The 24,845-nt window shown below is 43.6% G+C and overlaps 1 protein-coding gene across 1 annotated transcript in view; it reads right to left on the reverse strand.

Moving 5' to 3' along the window:
- ncoa2 (nuclear receptor coactivator 2) overlaps nt 1–24,845 on the reverse strand; it is an 81,163-nt gene that overhangs the window by 55,059 nt on the left and 1,259 nt on the right. Inside the window, exon 2 of the mRNA XM_079489297.1 lies at nt 1,275–1,370. The gene's annotated coding sequence lies outside the window, so the exon portion shown is untranslated. The remainder of the gene's footprint in view (nt 1–1,274; nt 1,371–24,845) is intronic.

The following is a 24,845-nucleotide window of genomic DNA, read 5'->3' on the forward strand; positions in this document are numbered from 1 at the left end:
CTAATTTCACAACAGCTGCTGTATTTGAAGACAGCGGTGTGTGTGCTGGCAAAGCTCCAGGCAGTGTGTACGTGCAGGCTCCTTTTCGTACGACGTGACAGATAAAGACACAACACAATTACAGGACTTTCAGATGCTGCCCTTACTTTTAAAATCACACCCGTGTGAACTGAGTGGTGCAACCCCCCCCCCTCCTCTCTCTGTCTCATTAGCAGGCAACAGTGCAGCACTATCTCTCTCTCTCTGTTTCTGGCAGTGCCACTTTTGCCCCTACTGGTACTCATAGTCACACACATAGGTTAACACATGTCACATAGGTTAACACAGACATTGCTGTTCCTTGGAGTGGTTGCACCACTCAAAAACAAAATAACTGTTGGATCTGGCAATGTATTGGTTGACTGGAAATGTACTGGCAAGAAAAATGAGCAGGAGAGGGGAAGAAGTAGAGATATGCAGGCCAGCCCCCTGCAGCAGCAGCTGCACTCCTCATGGTGGGCAGACAACTGAGATAAAGCAAGATGTTCACACTCATGGTGTCGCTCATCATCAAATGGTGGAGAAACTCAGCTCAGATATCACACAGCCAACCTTTCCGGCACTCAAACTACAAAAATACAGCTGAGAAAACACTTCACTTTCTCCAAATCAATGAGCCTGGATGGAGGGACATCACACGTGAGAACTAAAAACAAAGTACATGATGCAGTATAGGGTCATGCCTGGGGCTAGTTCCAATGAACATGGTTTAGGCTTAAAAGAGTAGCCCTTTTAATGAACAGGGTAGAAGGCTTCACCGCGGTTTCTAGTCTGTATTGCACACAGCGCATCACCCACTGTATGACAGCACTATACAGAAAACACTTCAAAAGCACTACTAACAAACGCTTGTACCTTCACCTGTGACTTAACCCATTTTGGGGCGGGAACCCCTTTTTGGTGTTAGCATCATGTTATGCTTTAGCTATTGAAAAATAGCAGACCTACAAGCTCGTAGCGCGCCACTCGTTGGCGCGCTACGAGCTTGTAGGTCTGCTATTTTTGAAAAATCAAAGAACCACTGACATAGAAACATAGCTTTTTCAGAAATCTGTCAGGATGTAGAAGACATTTATAGAATCTGATCAGAAAAGAGTAGCCCTTTAAAGAGAAGGCGCGGTGAGAAGGACTTCACGGCGGCTGTTGGTGTCCCTCACTGTAGTGTTGGGGAGGAGGTTATTATACAAGGCATTATTACATAAGCAGAAAGACGGCCATGACTGCACTTCTCTCACCTTGGCTTCAGTCCAGGGGATCCCTCAGGGCATAGTTGCAAAGGAATACAACACTGGGAAACCTTTTAGAATCATCCACACCTCCCTGCTGAAGAACTGTAAAAACATGAAAAGAATAAAAATACAGTCAGGATATATCAATCAATCAATCAATCTTTATTTATATAGCACATTTCAGACAACGAGTGCAGTTCAAAGTGCTTTACAGTAAGAGCAAAAATATAACAAGAAAGAGCAAAACACAACAAGAGAGCATCAACTACATAGTAATAACAAAAACAAAAGGAGCGACTAAAACAGGAAAAGGACATGCAATGATCTAGGTAAAAGCAATGCTAAAAAGGTGTGTGCTGTTCCACAGCACAGGGGCATAGTAGCTAGTCAGGATATACAGTATGTTACTCAGAATTTAGTCAGAACCGGCACGACTCAGCAACGTGGTCCAGTTAAGGTAGCAACAATGGTCCAAGTGGTGCTGAAGCAGGACAATCACAGGTCTTTACCTGGCTGTGATTGTCCCGCTTCAAGAAATGTAAGATATTACATCATACAGCTAGTTACAGTTATAACATCACAATCAAAATATTGCAATATAACAGCCTTGAAAAAGTCTAAATCGATTTGCATTTCCTGATAAGTCAGTGGGGTGCAAAACGTAACGCCTCTAAGGAGAGATCAGACTTATTAGCGTGAGGAGGTAGTAATGGAACATTACACCTCCTGGTTTTGGGTGGAAATGGAAGATGGGTCTTTTCAGAGTAAAATATGCCCATCTGCTTGGCACTCTAGCGCCTTTATTCTGAAAAATTCCCCGGCAAAAGTAGTGTTAAACCATTTTGGGCGGGAACCCCTTTTGGTGTTTTAAACATTATGTTATAATTCAGCTATTGAAAAAGAGCAGTTCTACAAGCTCATAGCGCGCCACCGAGTGGCGCGCTACGAGCTTGTAGGTCTGCTATTTTTGAAAAATCGTGAAAATATTTATTTCAGAAAACTGGAGGATTTAGAAGATTTTTTTTAAATTTCGAGGTCAGGCCTAAATGGGTTAAATGCAAGACTGAAACTAGCGACGAGTTTGTCAATAGCTCCACTTAGCTAGTCGTTAGCAGACTAGTAACAGGCCTACAGCTCTGCACTGCACATGATTAGCATTAGTTTAACGTAGAGCTCTAAGTGGAGTGTCTACAGGGTCCATCTCCTAACGTAGAGCTCTAAGTGGAGTGTCTACAGGGTCCATCTCCTAACGTAGAGCTCTAAGTGGAGTGTCTACAGGGTCCATCTCCTAACGTAGAGCTCCAAGTGGAGTGTCTCAGGGTCCATCTCCTAACGTAGAGCTCTAAGTGGAGAGTCTACAGGGTCCATCTCCTAACGTAGAGCTCTAAGTGGAGTGTCTACAGGGTCCATCTCCTAACGTAGAGCTCCAAGTGGAGTGTCTCAGGGTCCATCTCCTAACGTAGAGCTCTAAGTGGAGAGTCTACAGGGTCCATCTCCTAACGTAGAGCTCTAAGTGGAGTGTCTACAGGGTCCATCTCCTAACGTAGAGCTCTAAGTGGAGTGTCTACAGGGTCCATCTCCTAACGCAGAGCTCCAAGTGGAGTGTCTACAGGGTCCATCTCCTAACGTAGAGCTCTAAGTGGAGTGTCTACAGGGTCCATCTCCTAACGTAGAGCTCTAAGTGGAGTGTCTACAGGGTCCATCTCCTAACGTAGAGCTCTGAGTGGAGTGTCTACAGGGTCCATCTCCTAACGTAGAGCTCTAAGTGGAGTGTCTACACGGTCCATCTCCTAACGTAGAGCTCTAAGTGGAGTGTCTACAGGGCCCATCTCCTAACGTAGAGCTCTAAGTGGAGTGTCTACAGGGTCCATCTCCTAACGTAGAGCTCTAAGTGGAGTGTCTACAGGGCCCATCTCCTAACGTAGAGCTCTAAGTGGAGTGTCTACAGGGTCCATCTCCTGGGAGACCTTGCAACCTTATTACATCCTGGAAGACAGTCAGTAAGTCTTTTTAATCATGACACACAATTAATTAGACGGGATGAAGGGGTTTCAATTTAAGTCATCTTGTTCAGATAATTAGGAAAAGCAACTACTTGTTCAAAGAAAATGAAACAAGAACAAATGACATACAGTGAGTGAGTGAAGTCACTGTGACTGGGATACAGTCACCTTTTAAAGCATGAAGCCTTTCCAATGCTCCTTTATTTGTAAATCTGTGTATATAAAACATATATCCCTTATATCGCATATCTTAATTACACCAACATTGTTCATGTGAAGCAGTTTGTTTATGCTTATTTACTGAAATGATAAAAATCCCTATAGTAATTTTGCCTCCGACGGGGTAAGCGAGCCCCTCTGGCCAGGAGTTCCAGACCCACAGGAACGCACCCAGGGTGCCGGGCCGATTCCGGCGAGCCGCCCCACATCCGAAACGGTTGAGAAATGAGTTACCGTGTGGAGGTCCCTCTACTGTACCCTCTACTGTACTGTACTGGCACACCCGAAATCACCATATATACAGTTAATATGTGCGCGTGTGTTAGGTTGCGCACAGGTGGTGAAAAACAACCATGCTGTTTTCGTGCTCAGACGCACCCACCCAGCCACCCACACACCCACCCACACAGTCACTTAAGGAAGTGGTTGCACCACTTAAACAATACAATGATAGGATAAACAAACCAGCAGCACTCCATGATGTCCTTTTCACTATTTTATTTTCCTCACGAGACCAACAACGGACGAGTTTCAGCTTAAACAGCCTTCATCGGCGTTGTTGACGACGCAAACAGGACACCACAAGATTAATTGAGAGCACATCATCAACGCTACAGGTTGTTGTGAAGGAAAGAAAAACCTCACACACAGACTCAAAGTACAAGCTCGTACTGAGTTCAATGCAATATTAATCAATACTGAACGATGTGATCTATTTATCAAAACAAGCTGTCAGCTGGCAGTGCCATCTGTCTGTCCTGTCTGTACCCAGCCCTGTTCCCAGCACCAGCCAGCGAAAGCCGCATGTGTGTCCGCTCTGAGGAGCGCTGTGGACAGCCAGAATATCTAGCGTACAGCTTCGGAGATCCAGAACGCGGAATCTGTGACCGCCCGGCGCCCCTTCAGAGCGATGGGAAAAAGAAGGCTGTCCATTGGAACGAATCATCGAAAAGTCAACAGAAAGTCTCATGAAACGCCCACATTCCAGGATGTAGATTTGGGATGGTCTCCCCGTCAAAAAAAAAGGACTCCACCATGGCATTTGGCAAAAGCAGTAATGAGGCCAGAGAATAATTTTAGAGGCACACACACACCACACGTAGCCGACGTAAGTAGAGCCAGCCGGCCCTTCTAGTTCTACACTGTGGAGATTTCTCTCAAATACCTGCCAACTGAGCCAGCTGAGGAATGCGTTCACGTGAGGTCATAATTGTGATGACGTAATTGGAGACCGAATCCCCTTTTGAACCCTGGCCTGCACAAGTTCACAGCCAGAGAGGCGAGCCATGCGGAGAGCCATACCCAAACAAAACAGGATGTGATGAATGTGTGGGATTTTCAAAAGATGACGGGACAGATAAGAAAACGGATATTTATCGGAATATATGTTGTATTAGTTGTAAAGCAAAAAAGAAAACGCCACAAATGCATTCTTATTCTGTAGAATAAACTAAAACTATGGTTTGTGGTCTGCTGTGATATTTAAAAACAGTGTTTCTCAACTCCGCCTTCCTCTTTGTCGCTGCTTACGCTCTCCACTGCCCCCCCCCCCCGACCCACCCAACCCACCTCCCCCTTGGCTCTCAGTTCTCATCCTCTGGAGGAATTTCCTCTGAGCATTAGTGCTCTGTCACATGTTCAGTCTCAGCACTGCCAGTGACACTCCACCCTCCCACCCACCCCCACCCCCACCCCCACACACACACACACACACACACACACACACACACACACACACACACACACACAAACACACACACACCCGCCCACCGGCTGCTCTGTGGACTGCCTTGGCCCCATTATGGAGAAACTATACAGAGACAATTTACCATATTGATTGAAAAGCATCAGGAGCCATCACAGCCGATCCAAAAAGCGTGGATTATTCTATTGGGATGTGATTGTTATTAAATATATATGGGCATATGATCTATGGAAAGGATCAGTGGATCATAGTTAAGTCAAATTAAATAAGCGGGTACAAACAATGATACCGGAACTTCATTTGGAATAATTTAATTCACAGATGGAACTTTACTCTTTACTTTACCATATGCTCTCGCCCAAAATGTAACACATTTGGAAGCTTTTCTTTTTTTCTAAAATAGATGCATAGCAACCCAGCGTGAGCAGCTTGTAGATCTGCTATTTTTGAAGAACCAGCAGTGACATAGGCCAACGGGACCACGGTGAACACATAGTAGGGATGGGTCCGATTCATCTGACCCGAAATAGATTATTAAAATTCATAAATCGATAATCGTTTTTTATTTATTTTATATATAAAACTATTATCTGTTGTAAAGGACATATTGTCATCCAAACAGGACAGGGCTACAGGCCTACCAAAGTGCGCCTGGGATGCGTCTGTGTAGCTGCATGATGAAGTGTGTGTGGAGAGTGGAGATTGACTCCAATCAAGATACAGGTTTTGGGAATTGACCTAATCAGGCCTAGGCTGGTGAGTGGTCAATCAATTGGCTCAACACTGGACCAGGGACCACCCGTGGTCCTTGAGGGGGTTCCAGGTGGTCCTCATCTAAAAGATGGAGTTAGTAACCAAATGGACCCTTATTAACTCTCAAGAGTATTGTTAATGATCTACATTACTTAATTTCCTTGATATGAAAAGAAAACCAACTGCATGATTGGTGCTGATTTGTAATGGTATCTGATATTATTAACCTGATTGAGACAATTTCTGCAATTGAAGCTTTTATTTGTAGGGTTCATATAAAAGTCCCCCCCCCCCCAAAAAAACAATTAATCGTTAATATTGAATTACACCAATCGACTTCTCATTTTGGACACATTTACACATCCCATAGTAGACCCAAAATCAGAAGCGACTCAAGCGAGTGTCATATCACACACACACAGACACACACACACACACACACACACACACACACACACACACACACACACACACACACACACACACACACACACACACACACACACACACACACACACACACACACACACACACACACACACACACACACACACACACACACACACACACACACACACACACACACACACACACACACACACACACACACACACACACACACACACACACACACACACACACACACACACACACCAGCCGCCTCCAAAAAGACAAAAGGAAACGTTAAAAAATAAATGCGGAGTGAAAACACAACTTAAAAAATTCATACTCCTTCCACAGTGTTTTACAGGATAGGACATATACCTGAAAACACATGTGAACACAGATGCGGTAAGAGTCCCACACATGCAAAGCCGTATGTATTCCTGCAGACTCAGAGGATCAACGCTTTCTTTGGCTCACTGACCAACACATCCACTGTCCTGCCATCTGTTGGCGTTTTGTGGGAGATCAGGGTTCAACAGGTTAAAAGTTCAAGCTCCCATTAAACGGACGGCCGGCAGCCAATTAAAATGTACCAGTATGGAGCGAGAGTAAAGCCATGGTTTCCATGGTCTTTATGACAAACAACTCGATATCTGACAAAGGAAAATGAAACTGAACCTGAATTGGTGAAACAAAACTGAATTAAAAGGGCTTATGAGCAGAGTTACACATTTAAAGAGCGTTGCTGATGATGCGGCTGGACTACAATTTCAAGTTCACGCAGTGGTGACCACCAGGTACACAGAAGCTTAAAGGAGAATTCCATGCTAGAAGGCTTTCTTACCTTTCTTTTGTAGTCGTTACATCCCCACCAAAAAGGTCCAAGTGTTTTTTTGTGCAAATTTTTTTTTCCCCTACCATAAGCCCTCAATGAATTGCATTGAATGGGAATTGAATGGGGCTATGGGGTGTTGTGCTAATTTGCTTATTTCCATCGAAATAAGTAGTAAAGTGTGCCGCTTGGGAAATTATTTACATTATGAAGAGAGGATATATACAAAAAATATATAATTTTGAACGATGGAAATAAGCGAATTAGCACAACACCCCATAGCCCCATTCAATTCAATGCAATTCATTTAGGGCTTATGGTAGGGGAAATAGCCAATAAGGAGCTTTTGCACAAAATAACACCTGAACCTCTTTGGTGGGGACGTAACAACTACAAAGAAAGGTAAGAAAGCCTTTTAGTACTATGGAATTCTCCTTAGGGATAGATAGGGAGTATCATTTTGTGACCTCAGAACTCACATTTCCAACCCGTGCGGAGACAGATTCTCTGGGCCTACCGACGAAAGGTCTCCGGTAGACAACTTGCTTGTCTCCTGTCAGCACCATTTAGCGACGATATGATCAGAGTATGTGAGCAGGACAGTCTTAAAGCCAGAGATTCAGCCTGAGTCATTGTAATCCACTACTTTCTCCTGGAGCTGAGATGAACACCACTTGTGTTAAAAGGCTTTGTCGCCCGGGCTCTGCTACCAGCGCTAACAAGCCGGGCGGCTAATCATCAGCCCTCTCAGGAGGCCGGGGATTAGATGGGGGACCAGCAGCAAATATTTCACAGAAACAGAAATTGACCATAATCGCCAGGTCACGGGGGCTAAACACCAATGGAGCCCCTGCTGGCAGCCTTTTGAATAGCCCACTAATGGCCCCTGGATTCAATAAGAATCAGAGTTGATGTCTGACCTAATGGCAGCACCCTGGGCTTGTGCTGTGCCATAGAGGTCGGGTCAAGGCTCAGACAACATCCTGCTCCTAACCAATAATCAATAGGCTTTGTTCCACCTTGGGAAGTCCTGCAAACAAACAATTAATTACCCATCTAAGGTGTTGCGAGACAGGATTTATATCAGCATAATTAACCGCTATTGCAACCAAATGTGATACAGAATGACGGGGCTTGGGAACTGCCAGACCATTGGTTCAAACTCAAAGCAGTCTACTTGTTTGGAAAATCTTGGTTGTGAAAGTCATCATCAACTACTGTCCCAAGTGTAGCTTACAAGTTTGCTGGGCTCAGTGTGGTAGAGGGGCTGCTTTGGAAGGTTCCTGGTTAGATCCCAGGCGCCTCCTGGCTTCGTGTCGAAGTGTTCTTGAACAAGACACTGAACCCATAACTGCTCCCAATGAGCAGGTTGGTGTCTTGCATGGTTTCCCATACCATCGGTGTGTGAATGAACAGTATGTGAATGTAGTGGGTGAATGTAAACAGATTGATGGAGCGGCCTTTTATGGGGGGGGGGGGGGGGGGGATTTCACCCACTTCTGTATAGAGCGTCGCAGTCCCGCCCCCTTTCATGACGACGCCAGGCCCAGGAAATAGTTTCCAAAGCATTTTTCCCATAGACATTTCAAAACGTATTTATTTAAAGACCTTATAAGCGTCGTACAAAGCCAACTCTTGTCGTGACAAATCATGACAACAAACACAATATTTTGGACCAAACAAATAATTCTGAGCTTTGGATAAAAGGCGCTTAATAAATGCACCATTTACTGGGTAGCTCAGATTACTGTTAACTAAATTAATTTAGTGGGTTGTGCTAGAGTTGTTCCAATACCGATACAGATATTGGTTACTCGGGCCGATACCACCCTCAAGTACTCGGTACTCGGAACCGGCCCCGATACTTTGACCAAAACATCCTAAATCCAAATGACACTAGGCTGAACGAACGCAACCAGGAGCAAGTCTGACCCAACACTGTAGCAAATTGCCAAAAACAGCCGATCTACAAGCATAAATGACAAACTGACAAGTGTAGATCGGAGATCCTTCTGCATCCATGAGAAAAATGGGCTCAAATAAGTGGTTACTCAACAAAAAAAAAGTACTCGTATCGGTACTCGGCATCGGCGAGTACCAAAAATTAAAGTACTTGTACTCGTACTCCGTCTGAAAAAAAATCACACCCGTGTGAACTGATGTAAGGTCTTATATAGCCTGATCAGCTGTGGTCTGACGTAATGTCTGACGTAATGAAATCACACCTGGTGAACTGAGTGGTGTAAGGTCTTATATAGCCTGATCAGCTGTGGTCTGACGTAATGTCTGAGATAATGAAATCACACCCGGGTGAACTGGGTGACCGTAGCAACCATGCTCATTTTTTGAGCACAGACAGACAGACACGTATACTAACAAAGCCAGTCGTAGGAGTGGTTTACACCACTCAAAAATGGTATCGGGACAACTCTACGGTTGTGCTGCGGAATACATTTTGAATTAGGCCTGAAAAACCTTTCCATGGCTAATAATAATAAATAATGGCCCTGCATGAACTCCCCCTTCAAAAAAGACACTATTATTTATTGCCCTGGCCACGTGCCTGCAGATTTCAGCCCTCTTCTGGGTGCAGTTGCCTCATGTCTTCATCCAGCCATATGCCAAAGGCCTTTACATCTGTTGCTCAAATAGGAGCGTTGCCAGATCCTGTGACCACAGGGAGGATAAACACAAATGTGTTAGGCCTATTATGAGGCCGATAAGACGCCTTGTAAAAGAAAAGGTGAGTCATACCGACACGACAAAGCAAACGTGTGCTTAAGAGTCAGATAGATATGCAGACAGTGAACAAGAGAGAGAGAGAGATAGAGGGGTGAGAAAATGACGTTTTGTAAAAACTGTACCATCCCTTTAAGAGTTTGTGCAGCTCATCTTGTGACCACATTCTGCACGTCTACTGCATGTCTATTGTGCCTGCTTGTTTGTGTGCCTGCGTGTGTGTGTGACAGTGTGTGTGTGTGTGTGTGTGTGTCTGTCTCTCTCTCTCCATGATCCCCTTCCTGGCCGAGACTGTCACGGTGAGTTAGGAATTAGTTCCCCCAGGGGCCCGCAGGCTGTACAGTAGCAGCAGACCAAAGATAAAGCAATGCCATCTAAAGCAGCAAGAGGAGTGGAGAGAAATCAGCTGACACAAGTCTGTCTCTTGATCAGCTGCGCACTACAGAGAAGAATGGTGTGGGATGTCCACCAATCAGGTTCACACAGGGGAGCATGGCATGCACATTGTACACAATCACACACGCAATAATGCATGCTAACCTAGAAGGATTCCTGTCCTCAAAATACAAGTGGTTAGTGAACATAGTTTAACTCCTTGAACACCTTTATAGTATAGAATCCTCCGACTGCCCCCCTTCCTTAACCTGACTCCGCCAGCTGGTGGCAGCAGTGAGTTCCTCCTCCTGCTGCTTCCCATCTGGACTCTCTCGGGCAGAGACATACACTCCGATCAAATGCTGATCGGAGCGATATGCGGCCGCTAGAGGCGGGATCAACGCGAGACTGGCGACGTATTGTAGCTGTGCCATAGTGCGCAAATGTAAACACAACCTAACAGGACTACAACTCAAAATGATTATGGAGATATTAGATTTTTGACCAGATGCAGGCAGGAGGAGGGAACTCAATACTGCCGCAATCTGGCGGAGTCAGGTTACCCCTTCCTACCCTCACTGCAAATATACCATATGATTCAGTTTTATTCCAATACGTTTTGTATTGTATGTAGTATTATATGCGTTACTGATGGCTACTGTTAATAAAATGTTCAATCAATATTGATTATATATATATATATATATATATATATATATATATATATATATATATATATATATATATATATATTAACCCATTTTGGCTTTTTCAGAAAACTGTCAGGATGTAGAAGACATTTTTAGAATCTGATCTCAGGTCAAAATGGGTTAATTATATGCACAAAAAATGCATGGCCATGCGCGCGTCGTGCAGAGTCTGCACACCCACACCAAATCTATGTATAGTCGATGTTTTTCATATTCTATAGAATAGTCTGGGTTGCTCAGGCAGGCAGAGCGCTCACCTGTGGATTGCAATGTTTTGAGTTCAATACCTCAGCGTGTGAGTAGCACGACTTGTGCGGTAAGTATTTGGAGCTGACAGACAGTAGGCGTGGCCGGCACTCTACCTCAGCAACCCGTCCCCTCGCTGGTCTACTAGTCCATTGTATTGCTCGGCTGAATGACACAGACAATAAGCCAACATAATGTCCTTATTTAACCTTTATTTAACCAGTAAAAACCACATTGAGACTGAAGTCTCTTTTACACAGTGTGAACTGGCCAAGAGAAGAGGCAGAATAAGTGACACAGCTCTGCCAGGAACAATAAATATAAATATAATATAACAAAAAACAGGCCAAACATACAGTGTCCTAAACACAGTATCCACTACCGAAGAAGCTCAAAGGGAGAACAGGAACGTCTAGTAACGCAACCAATAAAGACTAATAAATAAAAACTAAGCAACGAAAATTGCTAGTAAACTAAAAAACCAAGAGAGCATTTGCTATAGGTCAAAGCAGGAGCAGTGTTAGGGAAGTGTGCCCCATGATGGCAATCCTTTTAAAGCTCACTAGGGGAATCACAGCAGCCAGTTGGAGTCTGGTCTGTAGGTCATTCCAAGACCAGGGTCCAGTTTGAGTCTGGTCTGTAGGTCATTCCAAGACCAGGGTCCAGTTTGAGTCTGGGCTGTAGGTCATTCCAAGACCAGGGTCCAGTTTGAGTCTGGTCTGTAGGTCATTCCAAGACCAAGCCTCAGATTTTGTTGTTGGGCACGATGTAGCGCAGCCAAGCATTTGATCTGAGGTTGAGAGAGTTTGACAAGTTCAAATTTAGAACAAATAAAGTAAAGTGGGAGATTACCAAGATTACCTTATAGAAACAACAATAGAGGGTATGCGTGTGACATCATCATCATAACCAGAAGACGGAAGTTATGTGTGAATGACTACAGAGTGGCAAAAAACTACTTTCGGGCCTTGACAGCCCATACATACATCTAAACAGAAATTTGATTCCATTAAATGATATTAACACCTTGCTTGCCCGGACCTATTTAATCCATTTAATCCATGTGCCCATCATTTATAGCGCCCGGACCACTTTTACCGGCGCACCGGAAGTTGGTGTGCATGTCTGTGTAGCAGCTAACAATAGCCACACCACTCTAGAGTCGATCGACAACAACAGGAGGTAAGAATAAATCTATCGCTAGCAACTGGACCGCAAATTTTCATAATTAGACGGGATGATTTAGATCGGGATTTATGATCGTTTTAAGATTTTCGTTTTCGTCAGCTAAACAGGCAGGGAACATTTTCGATGACGTGTCACTGTTTGACACGTGATCGGATTGGGCAACAAGCGCTCCTAGGCTGTGGAGCGAAGCGATCGGTTTTGATATCATTAATCTCCGTCCTATTTATCAATCTCCGGCTTGGGCACTTGACCATGACCTTGAACTTGACAGAGATCTCCGCCCCGGGCCTCCATGGTGTTAAACAGCGTTAAACTCACTTTGCCACCTCAATTTGCCATTCACTTTATGCATGTGCATACCCTCTATATGTACAACAAAGACAATCTCTCCATGCATGTTTCTACCTATCTCTGTGTTCCTTCCTACACATCCCATGTTGCATTTTTGCAGGAAAGCACCACACTGGCACGAACATACAGTACTTTGCCTCAATTACACAAACACAATTCAAAATTTCTGACAAATTATTTTATGAACATACAGCGAACAAGGACAATGTTACCAAAGCTAGCTAAAAAAACACTCCAGTGACATCGCTGGCGTAAACCTTTCAGCAGAACTTAACCCATTCTGACCTGAGATCAGATTCTAAAAATGTCTTCTACATCCTGACAGTTTTCTGAAAAAGCTATGTTTCTATGTCAGTGGTTATTTTTTCAAAAATAGCAGACCTACAAGCTCGTAGCGCGCCACTCGGTGGCGCGCTATGAGCTTGTAGATCTGCTATTTTTCAATAGCTAAAGCATAACATAATGCTAACACCAAAAGGGGTTCCCGCCCAAAATGGGTTAAGTGGCGTGCCGCGTTTCAGAGACACACAGACGACTGGCTGGTAATGCAACATTAGCCCTCGCCAGATATAGAGATAGCATTTCAATTTGTGATGGCATTACTTTAATGCCATGGGTTGCTTTGTTAAAAGCAGAATTCTCTTTTCCTCCGACCAATGTTCTAGCAGCAGGATAATGGTTCTGTTGAACATGCTCAGGGTTGGACTGCTAAACCTCAGTATTAATGTTCTAGCAGCAGGATAATGGTTCTGTTGAACATGCTCAGGGTTGGACTGCTAAACCTCAGTATTATTATCAATGTTCTAGCAGCAGGATAATGGTTCTGTTGAACATGCTCAGGGTTGGACTGCTAAACCTCAGTATTACCTGATTAAGTGTTCTGTTGTTACCTGATTAAATGTTCTAGCAGCAGGATAATGGTTCTGTTGAACATGCTCAGGGTTGGACTGCTAAACCTCAGTATTACCTGATTAAGTGTTCTGTTCTGTTACCTGATTAAATGTTCTAGCAGCAGGATAATGGTTCTGTTGAACATGCTCAGGGTTGGACTGCTAAACCTCAGTATCAATGTTCTATAGCAGGATAATGGTTCTGTTGAACATGCTCAGGGTTGGACTGCTAAACCTCAGTATCAATGTTCTATAGCAGGATAATGGTTCTGTTGAACATGCTCAGGGTTGGACTGCTAAACCTCAGTATTACCAGGATAATGGTTCTGTTGAACATGCTCAGGGTTGGACTGCTAAACCTCAGTATTACCAGGATAATGGTTCTGTTGAACATGCTCAGGGTTGGACTGCTAAACCTCAGCATTACCTAGCAGCAGGATAATGGTTCTGTTGAACATGCTCAGGGTTGGACTGCTAAACCTCAGTATTATTATCAATGTTCTAGCAGCAGGATAATGGTTCTGTTGAACATGCTCAGGGTTGGACTGCTAAACCTCAGTATTACCTGATTAAGTCCTGCAGCCTGCTCTGACAGCAGCACACATAATTGGAACGGACAGAGTGAAGAGCAAACCGAAGCGGCTTTCTCTTCTCATTCGTCATTTGCCTCCCATTTGCACGACGGTCCCCCGTTGAGACACCAAGAGGCAGCCGGGTCAGGTAGACCCTAGAGCTATTGGCCATTTAACCTTTATAGTGAAGTGCGTGTGTGACAGCATCTCCATTCTAGAACCTTTATAGTGAAGTGCGTGTGTGACAGCATCTCCATTCTAGAACCTTTATAGTGAAGTGCGTGTGTGACAGCATCTCCATTCTAGAACCTTTATAGTGAAGTGCGTGTGTGACAGCATCTCCAGTCTAGAACCTTTATAGTGAAGTGCGTGTGTGACAGCATCTCCATTCTAGAACCTTTATAGTGAAGTGCGTGTGTGACAGCATCTCCATTCTAGAACCTTTATAGTGAAGTGCGTGTGTGACAGCATCTCCATTCTAGAACCTTTATAGTGAAGTGCGTGTGTGACAGCATCTCCATTCTAGAACCTTTATAGTGAAGTGCGTGTGTGACAGCATCTCCATTCTGGAAGAGATACTTCTTACTTCTATCATGTGGACTGTTGAGTATTCAGTGCATAAGGTCTTACTTCACCATCACTCGACATAGTTTGAGGTTAGGCTAAATGCCAAGTGAAGCCGGGGCTCAGGTCTGAGTGTTTACAAAGTCAGTCAAATACAATTGCAGTGTTTAGGAACACTCACTGGGCTCCATTTTCGTCACCACTAAACCCCTTATCCCTAAACTTCTTTGCCTTTTTTTTTTACTATTTTGAAAAACCCTTTTGAATAGTTCAACTAGCCAATCTACATTGACATGTTGTGAGCTTGTAGACTGGCCATTTTAACTATTCAAAAATGTTTTGCAAAACATAAAAAAAGGCAAAGAAGTTTAGGGATAAGGGGTTTAGCGGTGACTAAAATGGAGCCCACTGTGTTTAGGAAATACAATTTAGTGTTAGTGTTTAGTTATATAGTATTTACATATTGAATCTATTCTTATTTACATTAAATTACCAAAAAAGGCCTCCACCCGCCCTGTGCAAAGAACTACGTGCAAAGAACGTAAAACTACGTTCTTTGTGCAGTGAGGGTGAAGGGTGAAATCTTCAGTCAACAGCGTACCTTAGTGATCAGAATCAGAGACATGCCGACGCCGTAGTAGTTCGTTCCACCACGTGGAAACACCGATTACACGCTTCGGTGTTATCGGTTCAGGTTTGGACGGGAGAGTTTATTTTTAGACAACAACACACGGAATCTATCAGTCATCATGAAGCGACTTTATCCGTTCAGTACATGAAAAAAGAAAAGGCGTCAGACTGAACTACGGCAGCAGCAATCAGGTAAATAAACATGTCAACTTGCAGCCTTGCAGTGTCCTGTGCTGTGAATGCCGGTTGTGGTTACTTGTTGTTGTTGTCAGGGGTGTCACTAGGTTCCAAACGGAGCTATCAGGTGTTCAAAGTGTGTGTGTGTGTGTGTGTGTGTGTTGGGGGGGGGGGGGAATCACCTATACACTATTGCAGGTGTTGCGACTCACAGTGAATGGTGGTGACGCCCCTGGTTGTTGTTGTTGTGTGTTGTACAGGCTGAGCCACGCTGGTGGCTAGCGGCCGGGCTAGCAGTACTGCTGCTGCAGTTTGTTATCAATCAATAATCATCTCCCTTATCAGTCTCACTCTCTGACTGTACAGTCTGTGGCTGTGCAGTCTGATTTGTGAAAAAGTGTTTGGTATACCTACTGCCTGGCTGTCACTCTGGGGCATGCACATGCACTGGCGGTCTGGCGCATGTGCGGGAGTTGAGCTCCGGCATCCATTGAGTTACAAATTAAGCACTGCATGTATGTAAATGTATGTATACCATTACCATACGAAAAGTACTCTGCATATCAATACATTTATTTGACCTATCACATGGGAGACCTGCCAGTTAATTAACTTGTTTCCAAGTGTAACTCATTTAAACAATCCAGGAATAAAGGATGTTTTTGTTTAGATTAAAATGTTTTAAGGGGAGCAGTGAGAAACTGTATTATGTTGGTGGTATATATATATTCATTGTCAACAGCAGCTGTAACCACTAGCCAGGTGCAGTGTTTATGTTTTCATAGTAATACCATGATGGAATGGAATTATACAGTAATCTAATCCATTTCTTCTTTATTCAGTGTGTGCAATGCATACAGTAGGCTTTTCATTGTCTGGGTTCGCAGCAAACGGCTTGTTATAAAATATTATAAACTTTCTGTTTTCCAAATGTAATAAAATGATCAAATGGGAGAGGTACATGTGTCTGTGTGTTGACACTCCTGTGCTGCTAAGGCGAACTGCCGGCGCCGCTCGGCACATCATGTCATGCTTGTTGTGGTTTCACTGGTTTGAGAATAGATCCCATCGTCCCAGGGTGTGGGGTGTGGGTATCTTAGCAACACTGAATGCGCTGTCCCATTGGTCGTGTGCAGCTCTGAGCTTCCCAGACCCCAGGTTCACAGCTCACACAGGCAGTCACACTCACAGGGCAGTGGCACAGACAGGTCCGCTCTGAGCACTCTCTCTCGTTGGGAGGACAAAGTTGACAAATAAACCGCACCGTCATTCATAATATTTATTCCCTGACGACCAGACCTTAAAATACCGTGGAACAACATGCATCCCGTTAATTACGGGACTCATGACAGGCTGCTCCTTCAGTGTCTACTTTTTATTATTGGGCGTTGATGCAAATTCTAAACATATGGGTGCACCTGCACAAGTTGCGTTTCTTAAAGGAATGCATAGTTGCGTTAGTCAACTGCTGCACAGCAACAAAAAAAGGTTAGCCTAAAGAATTATGAGGCATCATGGCATCAAGTTTCATCACAGTATAGTGTCGGATGGTTTGACTTCATGGCCGTTCAGCTAGCATCGCGTTGGCCGCGTCGTTGCCTGTTCGTATCACCACCAGCGCTCGCTGTCTTTGACTTTAGTTTCATAAAAGTAGTGTCGGATGGTTTGACTACATGACGTTCAGCTAGCATCCCATGGCTGAGAGGTCGGCTAGAGGCAAAGTGTGGCTGGTTGCCTAGAGACGAGGCAGCCAATACGGCAGGCAATGAGAATGATAGCTTGCTAGTATGACGAGGCAGCCAATGAAGAATGATAGCTTGCTAGTGTGGGCACTACGGCAGCCAATGAGAGATATCTTGCTAGTCCAGAAAGACAAAACGATGGTTCAGAAACCAGCTCTGCTGTGCTTCACACAGCAACTGATAAAAAGGGCAGGGTACAACCGTACAACACACTTTGTTGTTTTTCCTTTTTTCTAATTATTTGTTCGGCCCTTCACTTCATCTCCGCCTGTAATCTAGGTTCATTTGTTATTGACAACGTGAACTAACCCTGAAAAAATATATACATATCTGCCCTTTTTTCGACCCGCTGAAAGCTATTCTCACATTGCTTTTATAGCACACATATCGTCCATCGGCGATTTTGGGCCAGACGATGGGCGATAGGAAAATGTTGGCATATTATATTATCGCCCAACTTTAGCCAAAACCCGTGACCGGATGTTACAAATGTTACTACTACTGTGTGTGTTGTTGCATCCACTTCCAGTCTCGCAATTGGCGACGAGAAAGCCTCATTGCGAGGATCACAGCGTCGGCTATGGGCCGTGGAATAAACCTTTTTTTTGTGGGACAAGGAATTGGAGATAAAGGCGATTGAAAGAAACAGAGTGGGTGAGGGTGCACGAGAAATTCAAGATGGCGCGCTCCATTGTCGTTGACAACGTCAGCTAGCAACCCACTGCTAAAGTAGTATCACGACCCGATCGATCATAATCACTATACAAGACCATTTGGCGTACATTAACGCCATTGGCCGTTTCAAATTGTGCTACTGTTATCTACTACAAATAATTAAAGGGACATTTCACCGCGGGAAGAAGCTGCAGTCACTTAATGTTAATACCATTTGTAGTAGATAAAAGTAGCACTATTGTAAATTTGCACACTATGGCCAGAAAAATAATGAAGTCTGTGTGTTTGACTAGGTTTGACTGAATTGCTGAATTCCTACAATGCCCATAATTCTTTAGTGCTCTTCCCCTCCTTGTGGAGAGGGGGGAGGCTTGCATGGAGGTGTGACTTTGTAGTCCAGGAATTTTCATGACAGGATTTTGGTCATGAACATGGCGTCATGACTATCTAAAAAAAACATAATTATGCACATAAAAACCCCAATTTAGTGTTTGTGTCCTAAAGATCATTAAAATAAGCTATGGTTGCAAAAGGGGTGAAGTGGCCCTTTAACATTGAGTGACTGCAGTTGTAAGAGACAAGATTGATTTCAGTTTCAACTTCACACCTGACTTAAATGTTCCTTTAGTCAGGTGGTAAAATCACATTCTGCTGTGAATCAACTGTTTAATTCAGGCATTTAGACATGCCTACATGGAATGGTACTTCCATGTTTCTGTATTGAAAATGCACTCCCAATTGCTGTGATTGTGGCTGAGACAGCTGTGTAAGCAAATCCCAAACCAGTTGTTCTCAAGACCCCAATTGCTGTGATTGGTTTAAATGCGTTCAGAGAAACTTCAGACTCAGAGTATTAGTAGGAAGTAATGCAATTAGTTTTAGAGTAGAGCAACAACATATATTGTTTTTAAAGGAAGCCAACGATTATCCTCCGAGAAAACTCTCTCCAGTCCTTAGTCTTGTGAAGTCACCCCAGCTGCCTGCCTGGGGATGCATGCGTGTGCCTGCTGCCAGGCCCATAAATCATGCTATCCCCAACTGAAAAATATAAATTCAACGTACTACAGGCAGCCCTTGCTAACCATAGGGTGAGAGTGAAGGGGGTTTAACTATCCTCAACTGAGGAGAATCGCTTGGATACCGCCTGTTACGTCTGAAGAACAGTAAGCACTGCAGGCAAAACACACATGTCACCCTAGAAACACAGCTGAGTCAGCAGGGAGAGAGAGCGAAAGAGAGAGAGACACTGACATGCCTTTATTTCAGTGACACCTGGTATCAGGCTGGTCAGAGTGTGACCCTTGCTCTATGTACAGAGTGAAAAGCCAGAAACTGAATCCACACATTCCTCTGGCTTTATGTCAAGAGGACGAGAACCACCGCTGTTCTCACCATGACGTGCAACACACACACTACCTCAGGCCAACGCATGGTGTACCAGCAGTGGTACAGTGTTGCACTACCTTCACTTGAAACAAAACACTCTCAACTACTCCATTTCTTCACTAGTCATTCTCAGAACATATTTTTGGGCCACCCACCCACTCTAGCAGGCGGATAACTCAATCCAACTTCTCTCTACCCGGTGCCAAGGATTCATTCCACCATGGGCAGTGGGCATATTGCCAACCACATGCTAGCATCCAGCGCGCCCCCCCCACACACACACACACACACACACACACACACACACACACACACACACACACACACACACACACACACACACACACACACACACACACACACACACACACACACACACACACACACACACACACACACACACACACACACACACACACACACACACACACACACACACACACACACACACACACACACAAGTTGGCTCATCCCAAATTATGAATATAAATAAGCAATTCATTTTAAATCTTGTCTCTTACAAGCATTGAAATGATGAGAAGACAACACAACAGCCAATCTCTTCTCAAAAGTGAAGTTGAAACTGAAATCAATCTAGTCTCTTACAAGCATTGAAATGATGAGAAGACAACACAGCCAATCTCTTCTCCAAGTGAAGTTGAAACTGAAATCCTGCGTGTTTCAAAAACGAACAACAAAACTGCTAGTTTCTCACAGCTCAGCAGTTTGGGAACTCGGCCTGTGCAGGCACGGTATATACACGACGCCATGAGGGAAAACAGCAGCAGAAGCAGCACTGTCACACTCGGTGGTCATGTGACCTCTGTAGGCCCCTCAATGCAAGTCGACCTGGCTGAGGGCACCTTCTTCGCAATGGGGAGCAGACAACACAATATCATCTGGCCTGGGGAAATCAATATGCACTTTACTGTGGCTGACCTATGTAAGTGGAGAGGAGCCTGGCCTGTCAGAATCATTGGGTTGCCTAAGGGCCTGAAGATCACTGGAGCCCTGCTGTTTTCTTTTTTTTTTTGGTAAAAAGGGAGGTTACTGAATACCGATTACATATTCTCCTTCTTGCATTGCAGTATTCCATTACATCACAGCTATCGCTGTGTGAAAATAACAGGTGTTTCCAGCAACTAAGTAGTTTGTTAGTAACCAAAACAGCAAATGAACAATATCTGTGGTCGTTTTAGTAGAAAGTTGGTGCAATGTGATGCTGCTAACATGCAGTCTGTCCTACAATTACAATACAATGCCCGACAATTTTAGATTTCAGATTAGCATGCACCTTAATGCAATTGTCTTCCACATGGTCCTCTTTCCTTATTGGCTGACTAATGTGTCGAGTTAATTCTAGGTTATTTGATTGATACAGTCCTCCCAAAGGTAATTATATAGGCTATACGTATAAGGCTATACGTATGTAATTATATAGGCAAACAAGAACTGTTAACTCTAAGCAAGAGAAGACCAACTCTTTAGCATTGATGGATTATGAGGTCAGCTAATGATCACAATTTGACGGCAAGAATTGGAGCGGAACCTGAGAAACCACAACTTCTCCTCCTCCAAGTCCTACAAGCTTGTACGCTCCCAGTTTCCCTCCTACCCTTAGCTACTTTCCCCTCTCTTCCTCTGTTGCAAAAAAGAAAATGTGCCAGGCCCATTACCCCACAGCTCATCCCTCACGCCCACCGAGGACCTGTCACACCGCTGTTGCCATGACAACACAAACGCAGCGGCAGCAGGGCGAAGATGCTCACTTGCTCACCGAGGAGACAAGGCTAACAGATACAAGGGGTAGGGGTTAAAAGGTCCGTGAGTCATGTAAATAATACACTGTGGGGCCACATACGATATGTGATGGACAGAACACATCTAGAGCTCAGTTACAATGTGAATCCTCTGAAAATGACTTGCGTGTTGTTTAATTAGTCACATTATGCCCAAGCCGTCTATCCGTCAGTTTAGAATGATTGAATTATTCAGTCATTAGCAAAAAAAAAGAGGGGGGTGGGCGGGGGGAAGACAAAGTAACAGCTGCAGATTACTTCAGTAAACTCAGAAGGGTGCACTATGTCTTTCTTTGCCAAACGCAACTCAGCAGCGCTGTAGTGTAGTTCCTTTCTAACATTGGGTCTTTGTGTGCAGTGTGTTGTTTTATGCAGGGCCAAGTAGCAAGTTGCAACATCATTATGGAAGCCTAGATTTCCTCCAGCCTCTTAGCCATGAACACTGTCATTTGACACCCCACATTAAAAAAGCCTGTGTATGAGACGGGGGAGGCATGGCGTTGTTCATGAGATCGCCATGCTAAGCACCAGAGACAGGGATGTCATTTTCCAGCCTGGTTCAAATGACTCAACCTAATGTCTAACACATTAGGAAAACAGTGTGGAAACCAGAGCAGCGGTGTAGTCAAGTTTGAAAATAGTTTCTCCATTTTATAGTACCTTTAAACACAAGGATAACTAGCCTTAAGGAACAGTTAATCAATTAATAGTGTGACTATGACATTTCAGCAACACGTCACTTCACGAAGTGTGAAGCTATACATTTGTCTGCAAAATCTGCATTGAGGCCAAACAGTAACGAGTAACAACTCAAGAATAAACTAGCAGTGTACTGTATGCGTAGATGCAAGAGAACAAGGGTCAAATGATTACACAGTATCACTCAAAGTGACACAACAGAGCCATCTATCACAGGGCAAAGGCCAATGAGTATTGAGTACAAGATGAGATTTGACTCAAAGCACATCAGAATAAGTTCTGTATGCAGCTCTGATTTCTCCTGTGGGTTATTACATGAGAGTACATCAGATGGATTGAGGGAAGCAACAGTTTTATTTTAGTTAATTAGAAAGATTGGAGTTGGTTATAGGTAAAGGAGGAACAAATTGGGGATAGGGAGAGAAAACAAAAGTCAACTATGGAGAAAGACAGATCAAACGAAACAAAAGAGTGAATAGACACCAACATTTCCCACATGCATGACAAATAAATCTCTTGAATCTTTAAAGAAAACTATTTGTTTTCAAGTCATGTGAATTGTGAAGAGCAGGGCAGTAGTTTGACACACGCCTGTTGCTATATAGCAGTTCTAAAGCAGTGGCTCCCAAACTTTTTAGCCCGTGACCCAAAAGAGAAATTAGATGTTTGCCCGGATCCCAAACTACGTGAATATAGCAGATCTACAAGCTCACAACGCGTCGCTTGCAGATCTACTATTTTCACTACTTCTTAAACATTTGTTTTCTAATTTATGGAATTTTAGATTTTTTTCCCCCATGAATTTACTGAAAAGAAATCGAATTTTGTTTGGAATTCATGTAAATCTTTGCTTTTTTGAAATTGTTTGAAATATTAAAAACAAAATGCAGGAAATAAAACATTGAAAAGGGACCCATAAGAATGTGTTCGCGACCCAGTGTTTGGCAAACAGTGCTCTAAACTTTAAGCATTCCGGCAGAGCCATAGTTCTAGGTAACAGACACGCATTGTGCCAAGTTAGTGTGAGAAAACCTCCAGTCTGATATCCCTGTATAAACATCCACATACTACTCACTCACATGGATTCCTAAGCTGTCACGATGCCACCGGCACCCTCATTCTGGCATTGTTATTTTTGTCAGTGTTGACTAAAATGACATTTGTTTTCACATGTAACAGAATGCTGTTAGTTTCAACTAATGCAGAGTTTCCCCCTCACTGTATACGTTTCTTTTCTCTTTTTACCTCCTTTATGATGAATTCCTGTTCTGTTCTTTGACTATATAGAAGTGTCTATTTGTACGTCTCTAAATGTTTTGATGAATTGAACAAGGTGGACCCTCTTAATGCTTAATTGGGTCGTCCACTCACAGTTAACAGTCTTTGTATTGAGTTTGTGCTTGAAATGTAGTACTGTAATTCTACAAACTGTTAATACATATTTCAATCAATCAAAGCACACTATGCAACCAAGCATTTATGATAGCAGTATACAATATATGTATACAAGAATACTATAGCAGTGTGTGCTGCCAAACTGTATCACTATCAAGCCATGGATCTGTGTGCAATATAGCCACTGGTTTAATTCCATTGTCCTCACCTACCACACACAATGACAATAAGTTCACTTAAACTTGTAGTTTTGCTGTCCAAGGACTAAATCGGTCATATGTAAGCAAAACTTAAATGTTTTGAGCTTGTAGATCGGCTATTTTTGTGACATTGAAAGACGAAGTAGAGCATTAATTACGAAAAAGGTCAAAATACGGAGATAACAGGTTTCTGCCCGACCGACAGCAATGTGGCCCTTTGGAGTGGGTGTGGAAATATGGTGGCCCTTGCTCCATCATCAAAGCTGCCCACTCCTGGGGCCTGGACTAATTCATATACCATTCATTGGATGAAACCAAATTGAGGTGCTAACCTAATTCTGTGTGGTAGTAAACCAAAATATGACCCACAATCCAGGAGTTAGGTCTTGAAGGTTTTTTTTGCACATACCGGTAACTACTAGCTATGGCTTGAATTTATCCCACTGTCATAGTTGGCCAACATGTCAACACTCATATAGGTGATGTGTGACATGAGCGCTGCTCACCTCAGGTAGGAAGAGTGATGATGATGTAACAGAAAACTGCTTGACTGGTTCCACAGGCTGTGTGCGTTCCAGAGCATTAGGAAGAGCAGCATTGACAAACATTGAAATGACATAAGCTATCCATCTGCCTGTATAGTCCTGAATCAGCCAAGCAGCAGTGCCAGTGCTCAATTCACAACAAATACAACCCACGAGTTGGACGGAGCTTCAATTTAAGAGAACGCAACAGTCTATTCAATCGACCACACAGCTTCTACTTAATGTCCACAAAGTGCTATATTATTTATTATCATCATTAACAGTAACCTATTAAGTCCATTTTAATATGGCTTGACTGTAGCACCTGCGATTTCGACCGTTGACCACTACTTAATAGCAGATGATGCGCAACGTATAATCTGATCGGAACAGTGGCGAGTATTACAAGTTCATAGCGAAGGCTTTAAACGTGTGCTTAAAGGGAAGCAAAAACAGCAACACAACAGGCAAAGGAGACAACAGCGGTTCACCTCGCCGCTGTCGTTTATATGCACAGTGCCGTGCAAAGTTCACACAAACACACTCTAAACTGAGCCGAGGGAGACGATCTAAGATACTTGTTTCATTATAGTTATTCACTTTGTTTTCAAGGCGACAGCAACGCGTTGTCAAAACGACACCGATAATAAAAACAAGCAATTTAGAAGAACAAGTGAATTTAAAAGCCCGCTCGACTCGAACACACACACACAGATTCGATTCTTCTGGAAGCGTTGTGTGGCGCTTGCCAAAAATAGCAGATCTACAGAGACGAGATAACGCGTGATTGTTGTTATTAGCTTGTAAGATCCGTTC

This window comes from Electrona antarctica (assembly GCF_951216825.1).
Source record: "Electrona antarctica genome assembly, chromosome: 20".
In the NCBI taxonomy this organism is placed as follows: Eukaryota; Metazoa; Chordata; class Actinopteri; order Myctophiformes; family Myctophidae; genus Electrona; species Electrona antarctica.